A 12,055-nucleotide genomic window follows, 5' to 3' on the forward strand; every position below is an offset into this window, starting at 1 on the left:
ATTTGCTGTGTATTCTTCTTTGTCCACTTCTGTTGTTGTCAGCTGCACGGGAATCTGTTTCTTTTTTTTGTGTCATCTTGCTGTGTCAGCTGTCCGTGTGTGCAGCACCATTCTTGGGCAGGCTGACCTTTCTTTCATGCTGGGCAGCTCTCCTTACAGGACACATTCCTTGTGCATGGGGCTCCCCTATGTGGGGGACACCCCTGCATGGCATGGCACTCCTTGTGCACATCAGGACTGCACATGGGCCAGCTCCACATGGGTCAAGGAGGCCTGGGGTTTGAACCGCGGACCTCTCATGTGGTAGATGGATGCCCTATCCATTGGACCAAGTCTGCTTCCCACTATTTTTTCACATCAAATGATCTATTGACTAAATCTGTTATTTATACATTTAGAAAATATATAAGATAAATGATAATTTATTAGGATATAAAGTAATTGTACAGAATTTTCAGTAACCTGAAATATAACAATTTAAAAATCACCTGCTGGTTTTCAAATGGCATTTTGGGATTTAGGAGACTGAGGAGGGCACCAGGCAAGAAGGACCCCTCACCCCCATTCCTGTTTCACCTGCATCTATTGGCTGTCTTGTAAGATTTGAGTTTGGAGGAACTTTATTTCAACAAAGGGATCCATAACCAAATCATTTGTTGAAACTGTTACATCTATCATGCTACCTCACAGGAGTCATCCTCTAATTTACATTCACTATGTTTCCCCACACAAAGGATGGGGTGTGTGAGGGTGATACAAGCACCACCCATTCATAGAGCCAATATGAGCCAGTGACCCAGTTCTAGCATGAGGATGACTTTCATTCATGTCATAAGTTATACAAAGCAGTAAACACAAGGATGAGATTGCAACTGAATTAACATCAGTGGGTAGCCTGGTGAGGGAACGTCTTGATCAGGTGGGGTAACCAGGAATTGTTTTGCACTGGGCAGACTGACACAGTAGATTCCACACTAAGACAATAACCTTGTACTGGAATGGCAGACCCAGCATTGCTTGAGCACACCACCTGCTGCCACTCCTCAACCAATATTCACAGGTGATGTTGATCCAGGTGATTTCAGGGGTTCTGACGAAGCAAGAGAAAGATTAGCTTCCCCACCTGCCTCCCTTGCCTCATATCTCCCATGGCTGGAGGTGTTCCTTTCCTATTATTTGGGGAGAGGGCTGCCCAGGTATTATGAGGCAGGCTGTCTAAGCCCTGAGGCTGCAATCTCACCAGTAACCCAGTATTCCTGTAATTGTAACATGACCAAAAACTTCTGAGAATGGTCATCTAGTCTGGAATGAGTAGTCACATCCTGAACAAATTTAGCGTGCCCTATAACTCATCCATGTTTATTGATGAGTCAGGCACTCATGACAACACCAAAGAAACACTATTGCCTTGGTCCCCTCACCTTCCCCGTGAGTTCCCACCACCTGAGGCATCAGGGTCAATATAGCTTTTGATTGGAATCAGGTTCCTGCCAGGGATACCAGTGCTGTGTCAATGGCAAACTACCTGCAGGATTTCATTTAGAGTGAAATAAGAAAAAGAATCACTGAATATACTGAGGATGGGATTGTGTAGGCATAGACTAGTGAGGTGATTTCCTAGTACTCCTCCAACCCCACCAAGCTCAGTATTTCACAACATGCTTTGCCAGGGCTATGTTTCTCTTATTTGGTAGTGTTAAATGTCCACATTGCCCTAGTTTGGAGGAAGTACCAGCCTATAAGCAGCCATCCTGAAGTCCTTTCTCCAGTTTTTCTTTCAATCGTTACTTGGCCACTTTGGGTACATGGATAGTCCACCTTATTGTACATGAATGTGCTCATTGCTGTTGTTTTTGCAGTAAAAGATATCCCCTGATCAGAATGGAATCCCATAGCATCCTGCAAAGTATGGCAGGGACACTTTTGCAATGCAACTACTGTGCAATGCCTCTACATTCAACTCCTTCCAAAGCATGTACATGCCACACCACGATGGTGGTTCCGTAGCAATGGTAGGTATCAGTGGAGGTGAGGTACCATTGGTATCCACGACTGGGAGCCACTGATCTGATGTAGTGGAGTTGCCAGACTCGTGTGGGTCGAAGCTCCAGCTGATGTGGCCCAATTTGCCACATGCATGTCCTAAGATCCTTTGCAGGAGTCACATGTCTGTGCAGCATCTTTAATCCCACTTCCTCTAGGGTGAGTTTGCATGATTTATCCCATTCTGTTATCTAAGATGGGCTTCCATGATCTATTCAGTTGTGAATCCAGTGGCTATTCATGGCACCCTGTTGGGCACACACTTCTTCAATGCAGAAATTTTATGCATGTTCTGCAATAAATCGTCCTTTTCCAGAGGGATCGACATGTGTACCAAAGATATCCGCATCTCAACTGGCAAGCTCTTGTGTTTGTCCCAACATTGAGAATCCTTTTATAGTTCAGTCATCAGTTTGGCAGTACCAGGGCTTATGGCAAGAGTATTTCCAGTGACCATGAGTCTTTAAATATTTTCAGGAGGTTTTTTGAGTGGCCTGCACAGCCACCCCCACCACATGGAAATCAACTCAATATTCAGAATGAATTCATCCATTTCCAGTCAGAAGGTGGCAATTCTTAGGTCAGATGCCAGAGAGCCCAAAAGAACTCCATCTGTCTTAACTTTTATAGGTCTAAAACAGTCCATATCATCAGGAATAATGTCTCCAAACTAGAGGCCCTGCTTAGCCAAGGGAGGTGCAGCGGGGTCCTCTACAATCAGTCTGCATCCTCAGGCAAAGAATTAATCTCTTCATGGAGCCATTGACTTCTTGATCGTTCAGTCTTAGATAGACTATTTCCATTTAAAGATGGAGCTTTGTTGATTCTCTCTTCCTTTAGTAGTAGGATTTGTGAGTACTGGACTTAAAGTGAAATCACATCCAGAGTGCTAAAATGCCCTGCTCCACTAAGGACCAATAGCACAGTAATAGTGGCTGCTCAAAAGGGATGTATCAGGTTGCTGTATCAGGAAATTTGGGTGTCCAGAACAAGAGTGACCAGTTCAACCTGTGGCCATTTCTTTCTCCCACAGGCTCCAATCAGCATGAGTGGTGATTGCAGACATTTGCAACACACTATGGCTGGGGCTGGTGGCTCTAAAGGCCCCAAGGGCATGGCTTAAGCCACTGCCTGTTGGCTGTCCCCTAATGCCTGCTGCTGCAGGGCACCCCATTTACCAATTGCTGCTTTGAGCATCACCTTGACCAAGGGTCTAAGAGAAATTTCCAGGTGAGGGGCCCAGACTGGTCCACTAATTGCTAAGCCTCCTTCTCATTAGTAGGCACCACCAAGGAAGGATGGAAGCTTCTATTTGGCCTTGTCTCAGACACTTGTTTGTTCTCTGCTCATGTAGCTCTTGGAAAAATGTGTAATACCTTGAACATTATCAGAGTCAACTGCCACAGCACATGGACTCTCAGTCTCTTGGTGAGTGCTACAATCAGTGTATCATCTCTATAATGATTAACAGCACCTCAGAGGGAATTTTAGCTCAATGGACGTCAAGCTCCATCCATTGGTGACAAATGGTCAAGGAATTGAGATTCCCTGAGATAAAGGTAATAAACAAATCAGTCACTGCTTACTGTGCATCTGTCTGGGCTGCCACCAATGTGGTGACAGCAATGTCATGAGGCACAGGGGGTACCAAGGGCCATGGCAATTAACTGGTGATAGTCCATGGTAAGCCTCTAAGCTCCAGAAGCCTTCTACACCAGCCAAACTGGGCAACTGTTCCATGACAGGGTGGTGTAAACATACCAGCTTGGAATAAGATTTAATTAAGAGAGTAATGTCCATTTCTCTCCAGGAAAGAGGTATTTTGTTGAATGGACTGTTCTTCCTAAGCTGAGTGGATTTGACAGGCTAGTCAAAAATCCCTTGACTATACATGTGAGGGTCTGTTTCTAAACCATCAATTTGGTTCCACTGGTCTATGTGTCTGTCTTTATGCCTGTACCATGCTGTTCTTACCACTGTAGCTAAGTAGTATGATTTAAAGTCTGGTGATGAGAGTCCTCCAACTTCACTTTTCCTTTTTAAGATGTTTCTGGCTATTCATGACCCCCTACCTTTCCAAATAAATTTGACAATTGTGTTTTCCATTTATTTTCAAAATGCTGGTGGAATTTTATCAGGATTTCATTGAATCCATATATCAATTTGAGTAGAAATGACATCTTAATGATATTTAGTCTTTGAACACATGAGTATGGAGTATCCTTCCAATTATTTAGGTCTTTTTTATTTCTTTTAATGTAGAGTTGTAGTTTTCTGAATACAAGTGCTTTATATCATTGGTTAAGTTTATTCCTGTTTATTTGTGTTCTATCAGTCAAATTTTATTTTCACAACTCTTTTATACTTTTAGTTACTTTTACTGATATAATCTTCATTTCTAGACTCTCTTCCAGGCTTCTCTCTCCTGTCTTTTCTTTTCAGGCTCTAGCACACCCCTTAGTATTTCCGGAAAATCCAGTCTCTTGGTGAGAAATTTTCTCAGTTTCTGTTTATCTGTGAATATTCTAGACTTGCCTTCAGTTTTGAAAGACAATCTTGCCAGATATAAGATTATTGACTGGAAGTGTTTCTCTTGCAGTATCTTAAATATATCATAACACTGTCTTCTTGCGTCCATGGTTTCTGGTGAGAAATCCACACTTAATCTTATTGTGTATCCCTTATATATTATGCTTTGCTTTTCTCTTGCTGTTCTCAGAATTCTCTGTCTTTAGCATTGGACATTCCAATTAGTATGTGTCTTGGTGTTGCTCTATTTGGATTGTGCTTCTTGGACATGAATATCTATGTCCTTCAGTAGAGTTGGGAAATTTCCTACCATTATTTCTTCAAATATTCCTTCTGCTTCTTTCCTTTTCTCTTCTCCTTCTGGGACACACATGATACTTTTGTTTGTACATCCTTTGCTGTCACTTATTTCCCTGAGACCTTGTTCAATTTTTCCATTCGTTTCTTGATCTGTTCTTTTGCATGTTCACTTTCAGAGGCCATTTCTTCAAGCTCACCAATCCTTTCTTCTGCCTCCTGAAACCTGCTATTATATGATTCTAATGTATATTTTATCTCATTTATCACAACTTTCATTCCCATAAGATCTGCTGTATTTCTGCCTATTTTTCAACTTCTTCTTTGTACTCATCCAATGTCTTCTATTTTTTTCTTTATTTTCTTTTAAATGTTACATTCAAAAAATATGAGGTTCCTATATAACCCCCACCCCACCCCACCCACACCACCCCTCCCACATCATCAAACTCTTCCGTCATTGTGGCACATCCACCGCACCCAGCAAATACATTCTGGAAAACTGCTGCAGCACATGGACAGTGGTCCACATTGTAGTCCACACTCTCCCCAGTCCACCCAGTGGGCCACGACAGGACACACAATGTCCAGCATCCATCCCTGAAGCACCACCTAGGACAATTCCAAATCCTGAAAATGCCCCCACACCATATCTCTTCTTCCCTCTCCCAACCATCAGCAGCCACCATGGCCACCCTCTCCACATCACTACTGCAATTTCTTCCCTTACTAATCACAATATTTCCCCAGCAGAACACCAGTTAGTTCACTCTAATCCATACTCTATTCCTCCATCTTGTGGACCTGGGATGGTTATGTCCAGTCCCCCTCTACATCAAGAGGGGGTTTAGAGTCCACATGGATGATGGATGCAATTCTCCTACTTGCAGCTGTAGGCACTCTTGGCTCCCTGGTGTGGTGGTTGACCCTCTTCACCTCCCTATCAGCTGGCCAGGGTAAGTCCAAGAAACCAGAGGGTAGGAGCTGCAAGACTGCTGAGGCTCAGGACCTGACCGTCACATAGGCAGTTCAGAGATTCAGGTCTCCTGAGTATACAGCAACCCAAATGCTAACCACAGGTCTGGTAAAAGTAACAGAAGAGACATGTGTAGAAAGGTTATATCTGAGTCCAACTCCATCACACTCAGGAACACAAACTCCAAAGTAGGGCCAACTGCCATGGCCCTGAACTCCGGAGCCATCTGCCTTGACCGTAGAACCTGTGGGTCCCTGCAGCTCTCAGGAGAACCAGCACCTGGATTTCCATCTACCTTGGCTGTCTCTGGTACCCTGCTGAGGCATGCATAAGCATCACCCCCCGATGACCTCCAGCTCTTTTTTGGAGACTCATAGCCATATAAACTCATTTGTCCTTTCCATTTCCCCCCTTTATCAAAGGTCAAAATGCCGTTTTTGACACCTGATATCACATGTAGGCTAAGATATTCTACTGGTCTGATTTGACCTTTTTGTTCATGGACTTTTTGTAGTTATGTCATCAGGTGGTGCTTGGTAGTAATCCCTTGGTGCCAGGGAAGCTCATCCCTGGGAATCATGTCCCATGCTGGGGGGAAGGCAATGCATCTACATGCTGAACTTGGCTTAGAGAGTGGCCACATTTGAGCAACATGAAGGCTCTCAGGAGGTAACTCTTAGGCAACCCACAGCTATAGGCCTAGTTCATATTTCAGTCAAACAGACTCATAATCGGAACCATCAGTGTCAAGGGCTCATTGTTGGGCCATCTATCTTTATTGGTCTTTGCCACTGCACTTGGGGGATTGTTGTTGTTCCATTGGGGAATGTACTAGAGCCCATTGGTCTCATCAGCATGGTCTCATCTGTCATTTCCAACTGAAATCAGTATGAAAATATCCAAACCTTTCTATGTACCCTGAATACATGCCCTGGAGAACTCCCTCCCAACACTGCGCCCCCCTACTAATGACACCACACACAAGTGCCCCTCCCCCACCACAGTTGAACCTCTCTGTAGTCCAAAACTTCTTCAAAAAGGAAACCCAATATATGGCCAGGTTCCATTGATAGAAAAATGGAATATAGTGATGGATTTAAAAGTTAGATATAGAATACATAGAAATTTAAAAAAATTAAATAAAGGAAAAATAAATTGGGATATCAAAGGAATGAAAAAATGAAAAAGCTTTGTTTTTGACATTTTGCCTTTCATCACTGCTACAGGTGTTGCCCTGTATGTACAGTGGGAAGGCAATTTCTTCCATTTCTTCCTCAATGTCTACCTCCTTTCTCTCTTTCTTTCTTTTTTCCTGATTATTAAGTTTCTCTTGACATAAGTTTTAGGTCACAGTAATTCACATATGCAATATATGGTACTCCCACATATCCAACATCAAACCCTTTGTCCCTTCCCCAACAGTGATCTTTTTACATGTTCATATTATATTTGCTGCAGCTAATGTACAGATATTGAAATGATAGCTTTCAAACATGGTTCCATTTGGGTTTACATCATGGTTTATATTTTAGACTATACAATTTTCTAAATTTTTGGTTATCTTATGTTTTACATTATGGCTCACATTTTAGCCTACAGACTTTTATACATTTTTTGGTGTAATTTAACATGACCTATGTCCATCATGGCATGATCCTGTGGAACACTTCCATTGCCCCGCAGTTACCCTGATTCCATGTATTCAACAACTCTTTCCCCCTCCCCTCAGGGCCCACCATGACAATCAATCTTCATTACTTGAGGGACCATATTCAGAGGTACTTGCAAAAATGTTGAGGGCTTGACATACTCAACCGCCCTAACCCATTGGGAGCCACCAATTCTCTCAAGAGATACAATTCCCTCTGTTTGAGAACATCAGTCCTCCCCAGGATGTGGGTATAACTTCACTCTCATTGTATGGGTCTCCACCCAATGATATAATCCACTATGACAAAATGAGCACTCACACACTCCCCAGAAGATTGCTCTGTGTCAGATGCCCACCCCCAAGCATCCCAAACATGCAACCGTCCATATTACATTTTCTAAAGAGTTTTCTCTGCACTACAATTTCAACCACATACCTGACAATCTCCCATGATCAAATGTTCCCCTCACCCTCTCCCCAATTTCTTGGGCAATCTGGCCCATCTTCCCATCCTAAGTGCACCTAAAGCCCACACAGCCCCACCCAAAGTTAGCCCCATGCCCCCAATTTATCCCTTCCTTGTACAAATACTTACCTCCAGCTTACCATAGATTTCACCCAAGTAGCTGTCAGCTCACAGCCTTCCTCTACTCTCCAACTACCTACTGTTTATCATCCAGTCTCTAGCTCTCTGAGACAGGGTTACTTATTTCATATCAGAGAAATAATGTAGTATTTGTTCTTCAATGCCTGGGTTGCTTCACTCAACATAAGGTTCTCAAGACTCATCCACGTTATCACATGTGTTTGTACTGTATTTTTCCTTATAGCTGAGTAGTATTCCATTGTATTTATATACCACATTTTATTTATCCATTCATCTGTTGATGGGCATTTGGGTTGATTCCAACTTTTGGCAATAGAGTATAATGCTGCTATGAACATTGGTGTGCATATATCAGTTTGTGTCCTTGTTTTCAGATCTTCTGGGAATACAACCAGCAGTGGAATTGCTGGGTCATATGGCAAATCTATAGCTAGTTTTTGAGAAACCACCAAACTGTCCTCCAGAATGGCTGGCTCCTTCTGCATTCCCAGCAGCAGTGGATGAGTGTTCATTCCTCCACCTCCTCTCCAACAATTGTAGTCTTCTGATTTTTTGATAGCTGCCCTTCTTATGGGAGTAAGATGGTATCTCATTGTTGTTTTGATTTGCATTTCCCTAATAGCTAGGGATTTTGAGCATTTTTTTCATGTGTTTTTTAGCCATTTGTATATCATCTTTGGAGAAGTGTCTGTTCAAATCCTTTTCCCATTTTTTATATGAACTGTTTGTCTTTTTATTTTCCAGATATAGGAGTTCTTCATATATGCAAGATGTAAGTCTCCTATCAGATATATGGTTACCAAATATTTTCTCCCATTGTGTAGGCTCACTTTTCTGACAAATTCCTTGAGGTGCAGAAGGCTTTAATTTTGAGAAAGTCCCATTTATCTATTTGTTCTTTTGCTGCTTTAGGTTTTGGTGTGAAGTCCATGAAGCCATTTCCTATTACAAGGTCCTGTAGATGCTTCCCTACTTTGCTTTCCAAGGTCTTTATGGCCTTGGGTCTTATATTTAGGTCTTTGATCCATCTTGAGTTGATTTTTGAATAAGGTGTAAGTTGGTAATCCTCTTTCATTCTTTTACATATGGATATCCAGTTCTCCAGGCACCATTTGTTGAAGAGGCCATTCTCTCCCAGTTGAGAGGGTTTGGTGGCCTTGTCAAATACCATATGGCTGTATATATGAGGATCTATATCAGAACTCTCAATTCATTTCCATTGGTCAATGTGTCTATCTTTGTGCCAATACCATGCTGTTTTCACTACTGTATCTTTGTAGTATCTTTTGAAGTCAGGTAGTGTGATTCCTCCAATTTCATTTTTCGTTTTCAATATGTCTTTGGCTATTCGGGGCTTCTTTCCTTTCCAAATAAATTTCATAGTTTCTCTAGTTCACTAAAGAATGATGTGTTGCCTTTTATTGGGATTGCATTGAATCTGTAGATCAGTTTTGGTAGGATAGACATCTTAACCATATTTAGTCTTCCTATTCATGAACAGGGAATATTCTTCCATTTATTTAGGTCTTCTTTGATTTCCTTTAACAGTGCTGTGTAATTTTCTGTGTATAAGTCTTTTACCTCTTTAGTTAAATTTATTCCTAGGAATTTGACTTTTTTACTTACTATTGTGAATGGTATTTGGTTCCTGATTTTCTCCTCAGATTGCTCATTATTGGTGTACAGAAATGATACTAATTTTGGGGCATTTATCTTGTAACCTGCAACTTTACAGAGTTCATTTATAAGTTCTAGAAGCTTTGTTGTAGACTTCTCAGGGTTTTCTATGTATAGGATCATATCATCTGCAAATAGTGAAATTTTGACCTCTTCCTTTCCAATTTGGATGCCTTTTATGTCTGGTTCTTACCTCAGTGCTCGAGCAAGTACTTCTAAGACTATGTTAAATAGGAGAGGTGATAGTGGGCATCCTTGTCTTGTTCCTGATCTTACAGGGAAGGATCTTAGGATTTAACCATTGTAAATGATGTTAGCTGTGGGTTTTTCATATATACTCTTTATCATGTTCAGAAAGTTTCCTTCTATTCTGATCTTTTGCAGTGTTTTTTATCAAGAAAGGGTGCAGCATTTTGTCAAATGATTTTTTTGCATCATGTGATCATGTGATTTTTTCCTTCAATCTGTTTATGTGGTGTATTACATTAATAGATTTTCTTATGTTGAACCATCCTTGCATACCAGGAATGAACCCCACTTTGTCATGGTGTATAATTTGTTTAATGTGTTGTTGAATACAATTAGCAAATATTTTGTTGAGGATTTTTGCATCAAGTTTCAATAGAGACACATACTTACCTCCAGCTTATCATAGATTTCACCCATGTAGATGTCAGCTTACATTCTTCCTCTACCCCCCAATTTCCTGTAAGCCTATCTTCCAGTCTCTATCTCTCTGAGGCAACTTGTTTATTTCATATCATTGAGGTCATGTAGTATTTGTCCTTCAATGCCTGGGTTGCTTCACTCAACATAAGGTTCTCAAGATTCATCCATGTTATCACATGTGTTTGTAGTGTATTTGTTCTTAAAGCCAAGTAGTATTCCACTGTATGTATATACCACATTTTATTGATCCACTCATCTGTTGATGGGCATTTGGGTTGATTCCAACTTTTGGTGATAGTGAACAATGCTGCTATTAACATTGGTGTGCATATATCGGTTTGTGTCCTTGTGTTCAGTTCTGCTGGGTATATACCCAGCAGTGGAATTGCTGGGTCATATGGCAAATCTATGTTTGTGAAGGTAGACCCACAACCTGGGGAGGACTAATGCCATCAAATAGAGAGAACTGTATCTCTCAAGAGAAACGGTGGCTCCCAGGGCATTAGGGCAGTTGAGCGGGTCAGGCCCTCAGCACTGTTGCAAGTATATCTGAAAGTGGCTCCTCAGGAAATGAATATTGACTGTCACTGTGGGCCCCAAGGGGAGGAGGAAATAGATATTGAATAGATGGAACCACAGTAAATGTGAGGGCAAGGGAAGTGTTTCACAGGAGTACACAAAGATAGATATAAAACATGTAATATTACACCAAAAACATATAGGAGACGACAGACTAATAATGTAAACCATAATGTAAAACATATGATAACTAAAAAATTTAGAAAACTGTATAGCCTAGAGTATAAACCAAAATATAAACACAAATGTTACCTTGTTTGAAAGCTATTGTCTCAATATCTGTACATCAGTTTCAGTAAATATGATATGAATAAGTTAAAAGATTATCTCTGTGGAAGGGAAAAGGTTTTATAATGGATATGTGGGACTAGTGTATATTGTATATATGAATTACTGTGATCTAAGGCTCTTGTGAAGAGAAGCTCAATAATTAGGGAAAAAAGAAAAGAAAAAAGATAGGATGTAGAATTTTTCCAAATCAATAAATATTCTATATCTAACCTTTAAACTCATCACTATATTCCATTTTGCTATTAGGGGAACCTGACATTATATTGGGCTTCACGGTTCAGGAAGTTTTGGATCACAGAGTGGGTTCAACAATGGCAGCGGAAGAATACTGGTATGGGATGTTATTGACAGGGGACATATGGTTGACAGGGAGTTATACAGGGCATGTGTCCGGGGTGCATGGAAATGTTTGGATATACTCATAGTGGAAACAATTAAAAACAACAGCTGGGGGGGTACTGGGTTCCTGGCCGGGGGGAGGGGGGGTTCTGTCGTGGTCCATAGGGGAGCAGCAGCAGTCCCCCAAGTGCAATGGCAAGGACCAGGAAGGAATGAGGGTCCAACAGTGACCACCCTGATACTAATGACTATGCTTGTGAGCCTATACACCTAAAATAAGAACAAGGCCTAGAGCAGCACTGTGCCTAAGGGTTCCCTCCTGACAGCCTCCATGTTACTCAAATGTGGCCAGTCTCAGAGCCAATCTCAGCATGTAAATGCACTGCCTTCCCCCCAG

This window comes from Dasypus novemcinctus, chromosome 7 (assembly GCF_030445035.2).
Source record: "Dasypus novemcinctus isolate mDasNov1 chromosome 7, mDasNov1.1.hap2, whole genome shotgun sequence".
Lineage (NCBI taxonomy): Eukaryota > Metazoa > Chordata > Mammalia > Cingulata > Dasypodidae > Dasypus > Dasypus novemcinctus.